General features: G+C 47.7%; 1 protein-coding gene across 4 annotated transcripts in view; it reads left to right on the forward strand.

Moving 5' to 3' along the window:
* Positions 1-17,727, forward strand: part of ACSF3 (acyl-CoA synthetase family member 3) — a 105,056-nt gene that overhangs the window by 70,310 nt on the left and 17,019 nt on the right. Inside the window, exon 8 of one of the 4 annotated variants that reach the window (XR_006573398.1) lies at positions 14,552-14,658. The exons of the other annotated variants lie outside the window; for them this stretch is intronic. The gene's annotated coding sequence lies outside the window, so the exon portion shown is untranslated. The remainder of the gene's footprint in view (positions 1-14,551; positions 14,659-17,727) is intronic. 4 annotated transcript variants of the gene reach the window in all.

Genomic DNA, 17,727 nt, shown 5'->3' on the forward strand with positions numbered 1-17,727 from the left:
GAGAACCCCTGGGTTAAAATGGCAGGGCAAGAGGTTCTGTGCAAGGGGCTGTTCTTTGTCGATGAATTCCCCTCCCTCCACCTCTTGGTCTGAAATAGCCCATATCTGTTGGCTGCTAGGACATGCTGCAGAACCCCTCTATTCACAGGGGTTCGTGAGGACTGGGTGTGAGAGAGAGAGAGAGAGGATGGGGGATGATACTTCCCACCGTCAGTTAGTTTTGGCTCAGTGGGTGAAGCTGATGCTGCTAGAACTATTAGTTTGTACTGACTGTGATTATTTTAAAGATCTGTCAAAGGCACCTGGAGCACGGGGCTGGGGCTGCTCAGTGATGTACATACACGCATCAGCTGACCTGTTACTGTTGTACTCCCTGGCACTGCATACACTGTGATAGGCAGGTGCTGAGATGGAGGTTTAACACCTGATGGGCGGTGATACCCATTGCTACGATGGTTGGCAAGAACATACGTCATCTCTTTTGGCCCATGTGCAGACTTCACAGCACATCCTTCTGTGGGAAATGGAGGAACTTTAGACACACAAGTATCATGGCTGCTCTTGGACCTACAGCTGCTGTCTGCCTGTAGGATCAATCGGTCTTTGGAATGGATTGAATCTCCTCCAGAAATATTGAGTATTTAGCAGCTGCCAAAGAAGCAGAGCATTGGAAAAGTTGGACAACGATCTGTTTGCTTTCCTCGGCAAGGGCTGAGGGGCTGATACAGCCTAGAGGTCTGACCTAAACCAAACAGTGACCTGGACTGTGGTAATGCAATACAGTGTAACGTCATAACACACATGTCTCCCCAGTAGGAAGCCGTTACAAGAGGGTGGCTGTCAGGCAGGGCTGGCAGTAAGTGCCGGAGTGGGGGAGCCTCCCAGGATAAATGTTGGCAGCTCCATGACTTGGGGGCATTCCAGGCCTTGTTTTCAGCAAGGTAAAAGCCCAGGGTTGGGTTCCAAACGTGTACGTGCAGTTGCAGACCTAATTTGTACTCGGCTACTGCAGTCGTACACCTGGCGCTGGTGATTGCACCTTGAAGCGGCCAGTGTGACCCATTACTGAGCCTTTGTCTGTGTTTATACCCCGTTTGCCCTTGTAAGTTTGTTGCAAATTAGATGGAAAATTACATGCACATTTTTGTGGGGGGCCCTGGGCAGATTGTGGCCATTTAAAAATCAGGCCCTAAAAACTAGACTGGTCAGAATACTAGAGGGTATATCCTAGGGGCAGGCCTGCACCAGGCTGGGAACTAGGTGACCCAGTAGGTTTATTCCTTTCGTGTTTTAAGCTAAGCCTCTATTGCACAATGAGAGCTGCGCTGTTGTTAGAAGAGAGGAGAATATCAGTTTGGACCCTAGGCTTTTCCATGCTGGTTCTGATATCCTGCAGTGCCAGCCACAGCTGATTCTTCCAAGGAAGGCAAGAAACCCCTTTAATGCACCTGGCAGATAGACCTGCAGCCAGGTCTGGCGCAAAGGCCGTGCTGGGAGCCCTTGGGACTCGGAGAGGGTGAGGTGCTGTTGGTCAAAAATCAGGGTTGAGGTTCAGAGGCTGAACCATGAGAAGGGGGGAGGGTGGGGGCTAGGACAGGAATGTGGGTGAGTATTGCTGGTCGGCACTGAGGGGCATTCCCACACCTCTGGGGCAGAGTCAAGCTTGTGTAGAGCAGAGTATGGAACATACCCACACAATGAAACATGAAAGGGGCATGAGACATTCTGGCCTGTAAGGAACCAGCCTAGGTAGATGCTAGAGACGGGAGTTCTGGGGCAGGTTCTTGGCGTCTTATCCTGCTGACAAGAGGCTCACGAAGGCTTTTTCTAACCTAGACTTGAGCCATAAAGACAGTGGGGATTGTTGATTCGTAATAAAGAATGAGGAGTAGCTGCACTCATCTCGGTCCAGTAGTGAACCTCCACTAGCTAAAAGCAGGGAGAGTGGGGAGGGCAGCTCGACATTCATCATTGACAGTCAGAAGCCCCTTGCCTCCCAGATACTTAGAGGAGCTCCCAAAGTGTCTCCTTCACTGCTGCGTCTCTGGTTTCCTCCGCTCAGCTGTATTGCTCATTCCAGCCAGGAGAGGCTTATTAGCACAGCTCTCTGTAAGATGCCCTTGAGTGGGTTTTTTTTCCAGGTGTAAACACCAGGGGCAGGCTATGCCAATGCCTCACATTCTTTCATCTCGGCAGGGTTTTGCCCTTTCTCGCAGCTTGGCTCTGACAGCAGGCTCTGAGCTGCTGGGCATGGAATACAAACAGGCTTCCAAGTTCAAAGCATGCCAAGAATTCCATTCCAGGCTGGAGGAATTTTTGTTTAATGCTGGGTGCTCCAGGGGTCTCTGGGAGAAGTTTTGAGAGCTGAGTTGGGTTGCGTAAACCCTTCTTTGCCAGGAACTGGCAGTTCCTAGTCAGACCCGACAGCTTTCACAAATGGGGGCAGAGGAAAGCAGGATGTTCAGATTCAAACTGCCTTGTGAGGGGGCGGGTGGGGAGCGAGGAGCCAAGCGCAGTGAAACATTTGCATCTTTACCTATCTTAAAATTAGCCATTAGGGCACTCGGAGGGTCTGTTCTCTGCTTGGTGAACACACAGCGGCTGCCATTAGTGCTAATGGGAGTTAGGCACACGCATTGAGCAGCAAGGGTGCCCCTAAGCTACAAATCTACTTGGCAATTTTATTATGTAAATAAATGGTGCTTGCACATACACCTGCTGCTGCTGCTGCTCGTGGTAATGTTCATGGCAAGATATGTAAACAAACAGCTATTCCCTTCCAATAGATTTATTTCCTTTCTTCTGAGCCATTACATTACCTCCTGACTCTATGCAGGTACAAATCTGTAGCGGTGTAAAGATTGCACTCTGCCTCGACGGACTCTGACCCCCAAAGCGTGACAGCTGGCCATTATTTTCAGATATTGTTTGGGGGGGTTTAGTAACCTGTATCGTCCTTAATGTATTGTCTTCTTGGGACATCTGCACCTGCTACAGGACTTGAACTGCTAAGGGTCCGATTCTGCTCCGCATTAAATCAGTAGCAACTCTCTCATTAACGCTGCTGGGAGCTGGGTCAAATCTGAAGTGGGTCATTGGAAAACCAGAATCTGCTCATGTAATCCAGCCCTCCCCCCTACCCCCCCCCCCCCCGCCTCAGAAATCTGGCTTAATTTACTTTAACCAAGGATGAAATTCGACCCTTAACATTTCACACTGAATTTCATCCTCCCCTCGCCCCTGCCTCCAGTGCAAAGGATCACCAGAGGCTCCTCTGGTTCTCTAATGCTGTTCAGTTATTGATGGGACCTGCAAGGAAAGCAGCCAGCTCCTCTGAAAAACCATGTGCCCATTTCCTGACCATAGAAATGTCTCTTAGCTGTAGCTGTGATTGCAGCGCTCGTGCCTCCCTTCCATTTGGTGGGAGCGCTGGAGTTCTTTGGCAGTCAAATGGATTGCGTTTAAGGACAACTGCTGCCAGTGGGACCACTAAGGCACTGTTTCTTTGCCATCAGAGTCCCACGATATATGCAACATCCACATTGTACATTTCAGTTCTCCCCCTTGGGCTTCTGTACTCAGGAAGGGAGATGTCTGTGTATTCGCCCTGTGCAAATCTAGTCCCAGGCGGCTCTGTTGGGAAGGCGAGAGGCGTGGTGTGAAGGCTCCTCCACATCACTCAATTGGTGTCCCAGGAAAGGGGAGTCAGGGAAGGTCGGGGGAAGGGAAGCGGATTCCTTATGAATAATTTGTACATTGTTAATATGCATGTGTTTTTTAAAGAAGTTTCCAACTCTCCCTCTCTGCCTCTCCTCTCAGCAGCCTTTGATGCTTTATTAATGATTGCAGTGGAAACCAGTCAGACACGATCCCTCAATAGACAGGAACGCCAATCGAGCCTTTGAACAGATCGGTTCCTAATGCAAAAGCCAAATGGTTATTAGGGCCATTGCATTCAGGGAAGTCATCCTGCAAATCTGTGTGAACAAGTTTCACTCCTCGTGGCAGGGGACCAATCCCAGAGAGGATCCTCAGAGGCAGCACCTGGTTTTTGCGAGGGATATGTGGGGTAGCAGGTCCTTGGCACCACGTTGCCCTGTGCTCTCTGGTCACTTTACAGGCCATGTAGTCAGTCTGCATGTGGTGGGAGCTGTCCAAAAAGCAGGATTCAGAAAGAGATTTCTGGCTTTACAGCCCAGGCCAGTGGGGATTGAGCTTAGAGGATGGGCGATGGTTATGACCCAATAAGCACCTATGGAATTTGGGGTGTTGGGTATTGCTGCTAGTTAACAACAAAGCAGGAAGGATGCGAGTGTGAACCCGGGCTTATGTTGCAAAACAAGTTGGCCATGACAGTAGCAGCCAAATGAGCTGAGAGAAGCTGACGAGCAGCAATGGAGGATCAAGTGAGGAAGATGAGATGTAGAAACAGACAAGCAAAGCTGGTTTCTGATGTGTAAATTTCAGGCACTGGTAATATAGAGTTGGGGGGGTTCCCAGGAACTGTAAGAAGTTACATTGTCTCATTTCAGCATGTCTGATCATGTGGCCCCAATACATGCTCAGAGCTCACTGGCCTCCACTGGGAATCCTGTGTACACCAGGGTCTGTCCAGCTTTGTTAAACAGAGCAGGCAGCAATAGTGAAATACACTTAGAAGGAAACAATCTCCTCCTCTCCATTAACAGACAGAATGGACTCTGCCAGGTTATCCGAGAGACACTGAGCAGTCCATGCAGGTAGCTAGGACTTACTGTTTCTGAGCGCATCCTTGTGCAGATTTTCCATGGTCATCCTAGCTGTAAGACTGGGCTGCAAGTTATTTGGAGCTGCAGCTCTCCTGTTGTGCACAGGAGAGATGCCACTACCATGCGTGTGACATCTTTCCTAATGGTCTTGTCCTAGGCCTTGTCCCCTGAGGCTGCAGGAATGTTCTTGAGAGGATTCCTAGGTTCAGAGGCCAGAAGGGACCACTGTGATCATCTACTCTGACCTCCTGCATAGCGCAGGCCGGAGACCTGCCCCCAAATCATACCTAGAACAGAGTTTTTATCCAAACGTCCAATCCTGATTTAAACATTGTCAGTTACGGAGAGTCCACCGCAACCCTTGGTAAATTGTTCCAATGGTTAACTACTCTCACCGTTAAAACTTCACACCTTATTTCCAGACTGAATTTGTCTAGCTTCAACTTCCAGTCATCGCGTCGTGTTAGATCTTTCTCTGCTAGACTGAAGAGCCCATCGTTAAATATTCCTTCCCCATGTAGATACCCTGTAGAAAGAATTAAAATGTCACCTGATATGATAGCACATTGGGCTAAGGAAAACCATGAGCAGACGAGGAAGCTGGTGGTGTGGGGTTTGCAGGTCAAGAGCAGGGGAGTGGAAGTCAAGGCTCCTGGTTATATTATTCCTGGATCTGCTTCTGGCTTGCTGTGGCGCCTTGGGCAAGTCACTTAACCTCTCTGTGCCCTTGTTTCTCCAGCTGTAAAATGGGGATAATAGTTCATAGGGTGAGTTTTAATTAATTACTGTTTGTTGAGCACTTTGATACACTTGGGTGAAAGTTGGTATAGAAGGGTACAGTGTGTCCTACCCACAGCCCAGGTTGTTTTTTTAAGCATGGCGCTTACACAAGTGGGGACAATCTACTGCCCGGGTGTAGAAATGTAGAATTCCGGAGATCCTAATTACTGGTTTTTAGCTACAGTTTGCGCCAGTCACCTCTGACGACTGGTATTCATTTCCATGTATTAAATCATACTAAAGTTGTCTCTCATCTAGCATTTCATCGACTAGATATATCCCAATACATCATCATTGGCAAGGCTGTGTGAATCCCCTTCAGGAGAAAGGCCGTCTCCAATCAGTTCCAGGAATGCAGCATGCTATGCAAATGTTCAGAATTCACTGCACATTAGGTTAGCATCTCCAGTGAACGATCAGGTGTGTATGATGAGTCGGTTTGTTGAGATTGTTCATCTTGTATGAGTGGGGTCCAGCCCCATATCTGCTAGCAGAACTTTTGATATCACTCATGGTAGGAGATCAGAGCCCAACTTCTCTTGATAATAGGTCAGTTTCAGTGAAAGCAGATTTCCCCTCTTAATTAATCGCTTCTTAAATTCACCAGGTGGTTTAGCATTGGGGTTTCCTTGGGCTCTGCTCTGCTAAACAGCAGCAACTTTGGGAGAAGGGAGGGAGGAAGGCTGGCATTGTGGTTAAGGCACTGGACTGGCATTCAGGAGAGCTGGGTTGAGGTCATGTGCCACAGACCCCCTGTAGGACCTTGAACAAGTCATGCTTTTGGCCTCAGTTTCCCCTCTTCAAATTGGGAATAATACTCCCTACTTCACAGGTCAAGGGGGTCAAATACAATGTGGGGGGGACATGCATGCCCCTAGATAGATTGATGCTGTTCTCCACAAACCCTCATTTAGAAGATCTACGACAGCAGCTCACTGTCTACTGTGGAGTCAGTAAAACAATTTGCTAGATAATTATTCTTGCAAAATGACGACTCTAGAAAAGTGCAAACTGTAGTTGGGGTCTGAAGCAGAAACCGGAGGGAGTGTGGGGGACGGTTGGATAAGAGGATGGGTAAATAGCCCCTGTCACATGCAGGTTGCTAGCTGGAATCCAGCTAGGCTGGGAAGGACTGAATGGTGTTACTATGTGGTGACTCCCAGGTGTGGTGTGTGATGGACTAGTGGGTAGAGCTCTGCTCCAACTTTGGAAAAACTTCTGTGACAGCTAGAAACCTCATTGGCGAAGGGACTCTAAGGACTGCCTGGGTGACTGATCTCACCCCTCTGGTGGCGCCGAGTCTCAGCGTCTCATTGGCAAGGGCAGAGAGGAAGCGCGTGCTGCACCTGCTCTGTGGACGGCTAGATGACGTCAGTCGCTCAGAACCCCAAGTACCACAATTGACTCTCAGTGGAAAGGGGCAGGACATGCCATGATGTGGTACATCAACTCAGTGCAGACAGGGGCTGTAAATAAGCTGTTGACTTGTTACAGAGCTTTGTAGGGACTGGAAAGAAGGTTTGTTGGGCTGAGAGAGAGAATCCAGCTGCTGTGCTGGTTTCCCCTTGGAGGTAACTGGTTATCCATTTACCAGTGTTGTGATGGGAGTGAAAATAAGGGCAAGTGGTGGCCAGCAGGTCTCTGACTCCTTTTCGGTCAGACACATGGGGATTTGCTGGCAGTAAAATCTGCCCCAGTGCTTCAGACAGGTCAGCTCTGCTTGCCACGGATTTTAATTTAGGCTGAAACATTTACACTTTCTTTAACTATGGCCAGAAATGTTTGCAGGGGGAGAGAGACCAAGAAAAACCTGGCATTAGAATAAGCCAGAGCAAGGCCAGGGGGACACGAGGAATGGCCAATACAGCTGTGCCATGGCAACCCTGGGGGAAATGCAGCACTTCTGGGGCAAACTTGGGACCAGTCCCCCGGAGGGGCCGAAAGTAGCCAAAGCAGGATAGAGAGCTGCTGCCCAATAATCCTGTGCTCCGGGCTGCCTTGTGGTGCTCTGGGTGAGGAATTAATAGACCTCCTGGTCAACCTCCTCCTCGCCCTGGCAAAAATGGCCATCTACGTGACCAGGGAGAGGTGGTTGGCCAATGGAGACTCCTGCGACTGTGGGGCTTGTTTCCGATCCTTAGTCCGTTCACGTCTCTGGGCGGAGTTCCTCTGGGCGGCGTCCGCTGGCTCCCTTGACGCCTTCGAGGAGCAGTGGGCGCTGTCCGGGGTTCTCTGCTCGGTGTCCCCGTCAGGCTCCCTTCTTATGACCCTTTGACTTCACTCCTGTCCCTGTTCTTTTATTAGTTGTCCCCCGCAATTAGTGGGTTTCTGAGGCTCTGTGGCACCTCCCCTTAGGCTGGGGGGGGTTCCGTTAGCATGGGGCGGGCTTCGCCCACCCCATTTCCTGGAAACCCAATAGATACAGGTTGTCATAGGGGTTTCTTTAACTCTCTACTCCTAGGGGAATTTTTGTGTGTGTCTGTATTGTTACAGACATACTTGCAATTTTTTTTTTTTTTTAAATAAAAACTTCTGCCACGCAGCTCTGCCAATTCTGACTTGTTATTCCAGTCTTGGGCTGTTCCCCCCTCCCCCCCCCCAGCCGCTCTGCCAGGTCACTTCAGTTCCAGCCTACAGTGCCCACTGCTATTCCAGCCTCTCTCCTACTTCTGCTGTTGCTTCTCATTCCTCCTGTGTAACTCCTGCTAGTCGAGTCCTGGCCTTCTCTCCTGAGCAGGAACTGCCAGTCCTGCTCAATTGGGCTGTATTATCCAGTGCTGATAACTAACAAGGATAAGCAATCACTGGAGCCTGGGCTGAGCCCAGGAAACTTGTGTCTCTGATATCAAGGCAGCTGCTAAACTGTTGTAGGTCTCCAAAGGTAAAAAGCCAGTGCATTGAATAGCTGTGCCACCAAGCCTCCAGCTCCATGGACAGTTTACACTGGGTTCAAGAGAAATGGGATCAGATTCATGCTACCATTTAAGGACTTTGCAGTTGTGTAGGCCAGGTGCTGGGGAGCTGACGTAGGAAACTCAGGCTTGTCTGTGTGCATTCAGTGCTCTCTCTTTCCCAGGGCACCATAAATAAATTCTCCGAGTCCATCCTAGCACACTGTATCAATCTTGTTTAATAGACTGGAAAGCTTATTGCATGGCGGCAGGTCGCAAGGAGTGTCGAGGTGATGGATTGTGCCTTCCCGGAGTCGAGCGTCGTTGATGTATAATGAAATATTTATGATTTATTCCAGCTAATAAACTGGAATGAAGTGTGTGATGTATGTGAGCAGATGGGAGAACTATTGATGCAGTTTTCATTGTGTGTGGGGGGAGGGGGCAGTTTATGTCCATCTCAGACACACACGCGCCTGCACATCCCTTCATAGCAGGAAATGCACACTTTGCTTCTGTGAGCATGGCAGAGCTGAATTCCATTGTTAGTCTTCAGCTCTTTCATCGAATGGTTTATCACGCCATGCCCTGTTCCGGAGAGCCGGAATCCTCTAGTTGTAGCCGGCTATTCCTTCTGAATGTTAGACTTTGGGCTCGCTGTCCAACTGAGAGCTGCAATTATGATTCAAACTCAGTAAAATAACAAGGCCTTCCACGTCTCCCACCCTGGCCTCAGTCAGCTGGGAGGCTGCAGTAGCATCCCCACTATGCCAAGCTCCAGAACGTTATGCTCTTGATGTTTCTGCGTTACCTACAAAAATCATCTCCGTGGGTTCCACACACACTGGGAATTCTGGAGTCAAAACAGAGGAAAATCCCTTTATTTCACTGTCTGCTTCCTGTACTTTTTATAGACAGTTGATTTGCAAGAATGTTGCTCTCGCCTGGGTGGTAGTAGGAACTGGATGCCCATCTCTTAGATTTTATACTTCTTGTAATTCTTAGGGTATTTTTTCTGCGGCCAGGAAACAATATGGGAAGAGGCAACACAATTTTTTCATATATCAGAGGGGTAGTCATGTTAGTCTGGATCTGTAGAAGCAGCAAAGAGTCCTGTGGCACCTTATAGACGAACAGACATATTGGAGCATGAGCTTTCGTGGGTGAAGACCCACTTCATCGGATGCAAGTGGCTTTTCACCCACGAAAGCTCATGCTCCAATACGTCTGTTCGTCTATAAGGTGCCACAGGACTCTTTGCAATTTTTTCATAGATTCCAAGGCCGGATGGGACCATTGTTATCATCTGCTCTGGCCTCCTGTATAGCACAGGGCAGACTTCCCCCAAATAATTCCCAGAGCAGAGCTTTTAGAAAAACAGCCAACTTTGATTTTAAAATTGCCAGTGATGGAGAATCCACCATGACCACTGGGAAATTGTTGCAGTGGTTACTTACTCTCACTGTTAAAAATTTACACCTTATTTCTGAATTTGTCTAGCTTCAACTTTCAGTCATTGGATTGTGTTAGACCTTTCTCTGCTAGACTGAGGAGCCCGTTATTAAATACTTGTTCCCCTTGTAAATACCAATAGATTGTAATCAAGTCACCCCTTCACCTTCTCTTTGTTAAGCTAAATAGATTGAGCTCTTTGAGTCTATCACTATAAAGCAGGTTTTCTAATCCTTTAAGCATTCTCCAGGCTCTTCTCTGGACCCTTTGCAATGTGTCAACAACCTTCTTGAATTGTAGGCACCAGAACTGGACACAGGATTCCAGTAGCGGGTGCGCCAGTGCCAAATGTAGAGGTAAAATAGCCTCTTTACTCCTACTCAAGAGTCCCCTCCTTATGCATGCCAGGATCGTAATAGCTCTTTTGGCCACAGCGTCACCGTGGGCGCTTGTATTCAGCTGATCATACACCATGACCCACACATTTTTTTCGGAGTCACTGCTTCCCAGGCTAGAATCCCCCATTCTTTGTTCCTAGATGTCTATACAGACGCTCCCCAACTTACGCAAGCGTTCCATTCCAGAACACCTGGCGCAACTCGAATCTTGCCTAAGTCGGGACCGTATACCCAACCATTACACACACACACACACACACACACAAACTTTCTAGCTTATGGAATTTACGGAACTTTTTCCGTAAATGCGGATTTGCGTAAATCGGGTTTGCGTAACTCGGAGAGCATCTGTATTTACATTTAGCCATATTAAAACACACATTGTTTGCTTGTGTCCAGTTTACCAAACGATCCAGATCATGCTGAATCAGTTCCCTGTCCTGTTCATTAATTACTACTCCACCAATGTTTGTGTCATCTGTAAACTTTATCAGTGATGGTGTTATATTTTCCTCAGGGTCACTGATAAAAACATTAAATATTGTAGGGCCAAGAAATGATCACCACAGGACCATGCTGGAATGCACTTGCTCAAAGATAATTCCTCATTTACAGTTACATTTTGAGACTATCAGGTAGCCAGTTTTAAATCCATTTAATGTGTGCCATGTTAATTTTATATCATTCTAGTGTGTTTAATCAAAATGTCATGTGGTACCAAGTTCAATGCCTTTCTGAATTCTAAGTATGTTACATCAACACTATTATCTTTATCAACCAAACTTGTAATCCCATCAAAAAAAGATATCAGATTAGTTTGACAGGATCTATTTTCCATAAACCCATGTTGATTTGCATTCTTTATTAATCAAGTCTCAGATCAGCCGCTCCATTATCTTGCCTGGGATCGATGTCAGGCTGACAGGGCTATAATTACTTGGATCATCCTGTTTGCCCTTTTTAAAATTAGCCCAACATTAGCTTTCTTCCCATCTGGAATTTCCCAGGGCTCCAAGATTTACGGAAAATCAACTTTAACAGTCCAGTGAGGTCCTCAGCCAGGTCTTTTAAAACTCTGAGGTGCGAGTTAACTTCTTCCTCTCCGCTAAGTTGGCTCATAAAAGTATATAAAAAAATGAATGGTCTAGAGAAGGGAGATCAGGAATTTGTGCCCTTCCTGTCTCCTAACACAAGCATAAGAAGACAGTCAATGAAATTAAAAGGTTGGAAATTCAAAACTGACAAAAGGAAATGCTCTTCTCACAACTTGTGATTTAAACTGTGGAACTCGCTGCTACAGGAAGTTGTGGAGGCCAAGAACTTGATGACCGGAATCTCCAGAGTTATAATAAATGACAGCAACAGTTTTGGAGGGCTACTAAACCTTCTGTTTCAGGGTGTAAGACAATCTAAGAGACAAGGATGAGATGTAGTGTGAGGGGCAGATTAGCCCACAACTGCCTAATGCAGATTGCTTGCATCTTCCACTGAAGCATCTGGCACTGGCCACTGCCAGAGCCAGAACACTGGACTAGATGGACCTGGGGTCTGGTCCAGTCTGGCAATTCCTGTGTTCTTAGGTATTTTAGAGACCAGAATAAGAGATGGGGAAACTGAGGCACAATGATGTTGGGAGCCTGATTTTCACTATCCACTGTTGCTTTGCACAGCTCGGGTATCTGGGGAATACAAAGAGCTGGGTACGTCTCTAACTGGCCTGTGCTCTGCCCAGTTACCTGTTGTGTCTGCGGACATATGCACGTGCAATTGCATGTCCATTTGTGAAAATCTGGCCCGGAGTCCCAGATTCTCTGGTGTCCTTTGTTCATCTCGCATCCCTCAGCTCCAGGGGAGGACTGAGCCCCGAGTGTCCTGCTCAGAAACACTCCCAACCGGATGTGGTGGTAGTGCTGGGATTAGTGCTCAAGAAGTCCTGGTTCCTAGCCCCATACTCAGTGTGCTGGACCGTTCTGCCTTTTAAAATCAGTCAATATATTACCCAGTAACCTGGGGCTGCCGTAGCGTGACTCCTGCCTGCCACCAGTAGCACAAACACAAAGTCAAATGAAACCATCAAAGGAAAGGTAGCCCAAGCGTCACCAACAGGGTAGAGCAGCTCCTGTTCAAAGCCTCCCACGCACCATGTAATGCCTGTACCATGGAAAAGAGACAAACCATGTTCCACCCCCTCAGCGTGCCAGAGTGTCCCACCTGCTGTTCCTTTTTCTGCCTAATTAGTTCCTGTTTGCAAAGCCCTTTGAGATCCTCAGATGAAAGGCTCTGAAGAAGGACAAAGTGTCGTTATTTCTGACGGCCTCAAAGAAAGGCTTCTCGAGGGTCTCACAGCTGGGATACCAATTGTCTTGCCGACATGCAAATTTGGTGAGCCCTGTGATTCTCCAGGTAGGGTCTGTGCAAAGGAATCCAGTAGGGAGGATGCCTCATTCTGTCTTTGCCCCCTCGAGCTGAGAGATCGCTGTGCCAGCCAAGCAGCCAGCAGCAGGGAATTCCTATCAGAACTTGTAAAGAAAAGCTTCAAGGCTCCGAAAAGAGCAGGCTGCAGACCCATCAAGATCCTAGTATCATCACTGCTTCAGCAGAGGCACAGAGATTTCCTGCTAGCAGCCAGCAGTTTGGGGCTCAATCCACAGGGGACTGTCCCTTCTACACTGAGCTTCCCCAGCTTGGATCAGAAATAATTTCCCATCACTTTGGCTGGAGTCTTGTGTTGGCACTAGCGTTACTGTTAACGCCATTGCTTGTGAAGTTCACTGCAGCTCCAGTAACCTGGAGGTGATAGAGATCTTTTAAATGCCATTTAAATGCTATTGGAAAGTCTGTGTGTCAAAGGAGATGTAGCTGGTATCAGGACCAGCACAGGAGATGCACCTGAAATAGTAAACGCTCATCTTTCGCTGTGATCGTACAGCAGTTCGGACCCTGTCCTTACGCCAAACAAATTATATCGGATTCAAAATGTTCCACACGTGCAACAAGCCAAAGCTCTAAGCAGGAATAGTTCGGTCATACAATGAATGACGTGACACCTGTCAAAACAGCCACTGGGCCTGATTTTGAAAGTCCGCCTCTAATTTGTTTAAGCAAATGGGAAGACTTAGCTTTGCACCTGCAATACCTGACTGGGCCCACAGATCAGGGAGTTAAATGGCTAACTCGTGTCATTTGCCCCCATAATTAATGGTGAGCACAAAATGTAGGCAAAGTTCATTGTGAGTGTAAAGTTGTGCTGGCAACATTACAGGGCGGGGTTGAGGGCTACTTTACAAATGGGGCCCCAGTCCGGAGCTTAACATTTCTGGGTTGGGGCCCCCGCTGGACGGTTGGGAATGTCTGGGTCTAATCCTGTTTTGTTTAATGCCGTTAAATGGCAAACCCTGGTCCAGTGTCACGGAGTGGCTGGGGCTGGCTAATGGGCATTGCCAGGGAGATGTTTAGAGGGAAGCTCTTCGTATCACTGAGGTGATCTAGCAAGGCTATCCACAGAAATGGCTTAGACTGAGCACCCGCTGTCATTAGCTTCTGTCACTTAGCATAAAGCCAAGTGCCTGGCATGTGTCTGTGTCACAGGTGGAGTATTGCAGTTGGATGGGCTTTGCAGGGTGGCCTCAGGTCAGCTCACACTGGGTTTCATGCTGATCACCCCACTTGACCCAAACAGTGCTCCTTTCTCCCACTCCTCTTTCCCTCTAGTGCATTTTTCCCCCATAGATTTTCGACAACTGATCTGCCACCTTCTTCCACCAGAAACAAATAACTGAGTGAGGTAGCGAGGGAGCTAAGGAAGAATAATCCTAGAGCCTAGCGCCTCTGAGAGAGTGAAATTCAACCCAGCTCAAGGCCCATGTGCCGCTCAAGTCCTGCTTCGTCACGGAGGCCCTCTGCAGAGGAGTGGATTTCACCCTGTGAGCACTGCAGGAGCAGAACGGCACTAAGAACCACCGAGAGAACTTGAGAGCCTTTGGAACAGCTGGTCACCGTGGCAGGGGGTTAAAGTCACTCACTTTTTTCTTTTTGCTTATCTACAGCATACATTTCCTTTCAAGCTGATGTTTCATTGCTTACTAATGTAATGGCACAAGGGAATGGCCATTAGCCCTGTTCTTCACTGGGTGAATTATCAGAAGTTCTAATGCCACTTAGAGGTCACCTTTATAGAAATTAAAGTGGGCCTTGTATCTGGTTCTGACGACGGGCTGTAGGCTCACAGAGCTTCCTGTCCCCATGTCTGAATAGTGAGTGGAGCTTCCTCTGATTCCTACAGGGAGAGCTGTGCATTTATAACAACGGGCTTGGAAAATACAGCTTTGAAATAGATGTCTCCTCTTCGGAAGCCATCAGTGCCCATTGCCTCGCCTTCCCATTTGCAAGGTGAGTAGCTGGGCCTTTGTGGCCAGCTCCCCACTGCACCAGCACCCTCTGTGCATAATTGGAAGTAGAAATGTCATCAAGTGATTGCAAAGGCTGAGCATTTAGATGTTCGATTTCAGCAAATGGCTGAACGCTGCTGATGCAAACGGGGAGACCAGAGTAAGGCTGGGTTTAATCAGGCCAGCTGTGTCCTAACGTCCTACTTTCCTGGCAGCAGTTCACCGCTGGTTTTTTCCCCTACAATTTGTGCCAGCTTTTCAATCCCGCAGAGCCAGTCTAGCTACCGGAGCAGGGCTGGGGCCTTGGTGAAAGAGGCAGGGCAGTTCTGATTGCTACTGCCCCAAGCAGAAAGCCCGCAGCCTGGGTTTCCGGGCTGTGTTCCCTGTAAGCTGCATGCTTGGGCGGCTGCCCAGGAGAGATTCAAATGCTGCCCAGCTGATTAGCGAGTGCTCACAGCCAGCAGCGTGTGCTCAGGTGCCCCTCCCTCCACATTGCTTCGTCCTGCAGCTGCTCCCAGGACCCTCCTGCTGTCTGTGCAGAGTGGGGGGAGGGTGCTGATATCAGGGTGTCCCTCTGCCCCGTACCCCATCTCCGTAGAGCAGGGGAGAGGGGACAGCTTGGCTCAGGACTTGGAGCTGCTGCGGTGAACGGTGAGTGAGTGAGTGCCTTTCTTAAAGAGACAGTGCACTATTTCTGAGATTTCCCCAGCAGCCAGCTCTCTCAGTCTCTGTGTCTCTTTCTCTGTCTCACACACAGTCTCTGGGTCTCTCACACACACACTGTCTGTGTGTGTCTCACACACACTGTCACTGTGTCACAAAAACAGTGTCACACACACACCATCTCTTTGACACACACAGTCTGTGTCACACACACACTGTCTCTTTCACACTCACCTCCCAACACATACTTGTATTATTATTGTTGTTACTTCTTGGTACTTCCTGCAATGCACATATATTCTCTGTAATTTTACTCTTCCAAAGTGTGTTATTTTAGTGTTTTGCCTGGTCTATGCATTTCATAATTTTTATTTCTCTTACACTTAAACTTAATTCTTTGAGTAGTGAGTTCTAAAATGTCTAACCTGTCCTGGCAGGAGTAATTATCCCTATGGTAACTTTTTAAAAATATATATTATATCTAGGTTTTTTGTCTCTACTGATGGCGCACAGCGGCACGTACCTCGGTGCACATAACAAAATTTATTCTGCACATGGATGGAAAAAATTAGAGGGAACATTGTTTACGGTGCTGGCAGATAGAGAACATGTCTTTGATTGGTAAACCTCATGGAGAATGCATCTGGAGCTGGCCAGGAACGTCCCTTCTCAGAGCTGATGGGAATGCATGTGACAGCGCGTGTTGGAATAAGGCTGGCATTTATCTTAGAGGGACCATTAATGCAAAAGAAAATATTTGTAAATAACATTAAGGTTGTGAAAGAAACTGACAAAAGCCAGGAAAGTCCAGGTTGTAATTGACAAGCCGGTGTGGTGACTCAGTGCTCACTGGTGTGTCAGCTCTGCGCTCTCAGCACCACCAGTTCACGTCCCCACTGGGGACTTACGCTGACACTGTCATTACATCAAAGATTGCAACATATGTTTCTGAGGGCTCCTGCCTCCTCCCGCCCGCATGTGCCTTTTATTTCCAGACACCTGGGCTCAAATGTGCCCAAGGTCAAGAGTGAAATGAGATTAGTTCTCTCACTCTAGTCCCCTGTGTAGAGTGTCTCTATCACAAAGCCGTCCTGATACAGGACTTGCTTTGTTGGCAGGCGCCGCTTAGCACCATTCTGCAGGGCTGATGAACGATGTCACTGAGCAAACATTTCTCAACCGCTAGACCTCTAATTTAATTCCTCTTTTTAATTGTGCACTGTGGGTCAAATCCATCTTTGGTGTAACCCCCAGGGCATCAGGGGGTGGAACTGTCAGGATTGTTGGTAAATTGTGTAGTTAATTGCTTGACCACGCTTTGGTTCGGTATGAAATATATTCAAAAGACCAAGTAACTACTGTCAGTCAGGTTTTTTGCTGAAAGTCAATAATCGTGTAATCCAGGAAGAAAGGCTCAATACAATACCGGTTTCTGGGAAGCCGTCCCATGCAGTGTTGTTAAATTCACCTTACACAGGAGTTACACGTTTCAGCTAGCAGTATTTGTAGGATGACTTTACAAGTTACAGAACTCTTTACACATCACTAAAATCCAGCCCATCTGTTTGTACCAGTTCCTTAACTTGTAGTTCTCCTTGCCTTTGTTTTGGATACTAGAATTCCAGGGACTGGTATGTAAAGATACCTTCTCCACTTGTACCGGGGCAGAACATTCATGTATTTTGCCTTTGACGAATTTCTTATTGTCTAATGCCAAAGCTGACTTCAGCTTTGCAAAGTGTTATGGGATACTTAGCATAAGTGAATGGGATTATAGAAGGACATAGGCCAATTTAGTTCATGTAACTGCTAGAAATACATATATGCACAATACATCTCCACCTCGATAAAACGCTGTCCTCGGGAGCCAAAAAATCTTACCGCGTTATAGGTGAAACCGCATTATATCAAATTTGATTTGATCCGCCAGAGCGCGCAGCCCTGTTCCCCCGGAGCGCTGCTTTGCCGCGTTATATCCAAATTCATAAGAACATAAGAACAGCCGTACCGGGTCAGACCAAAGGTCCATCTAGCCCAGTATCTGTCTACTGACAGTGGCCAATGCCAGGTGCCCCAGAGGGAGTGAACCTAACAGGCAATGATCAAGTGATCTCTCTCCTGCCATCCATCTCCATCCTCTGACAAACAGAGGCTAGGGACACCATTCCTACCCATCCTGGCTAATAGCCATTTATGGATTTAGCCACCATGAATTTATCCAGTTCCCTTTTAAACATTGTTATAGTCCCAGCCTTCACAACCACCTCCTCAGGCAAGGAGTTCCACAAGTTGACTGTGCGCTGCATGAAGAAGAACTTCCTTTTATTTGTTTTAAACCTGCTGCCCATTAATTTCATTTGGTGACCCCTAGTTCTTGTATTATGGGAATAAGTAAATAACTTTTCCT

The sequence above is a fragment of the Mauremys mutica genome, chromosome 14, assembly GCF_020497125.1.
Source record: "Mauremys mutica isolate MM-2020 ecotype Southern chromosome 14, ASM2049712v1, whole genome shotgun sequence".
In the NCBI taxonomy this organism is placed as follows: Eukaryota; Metazoa; Chordata; order Testudines; family Geoemydidae; genus Mauremys; species Mauremys mutica.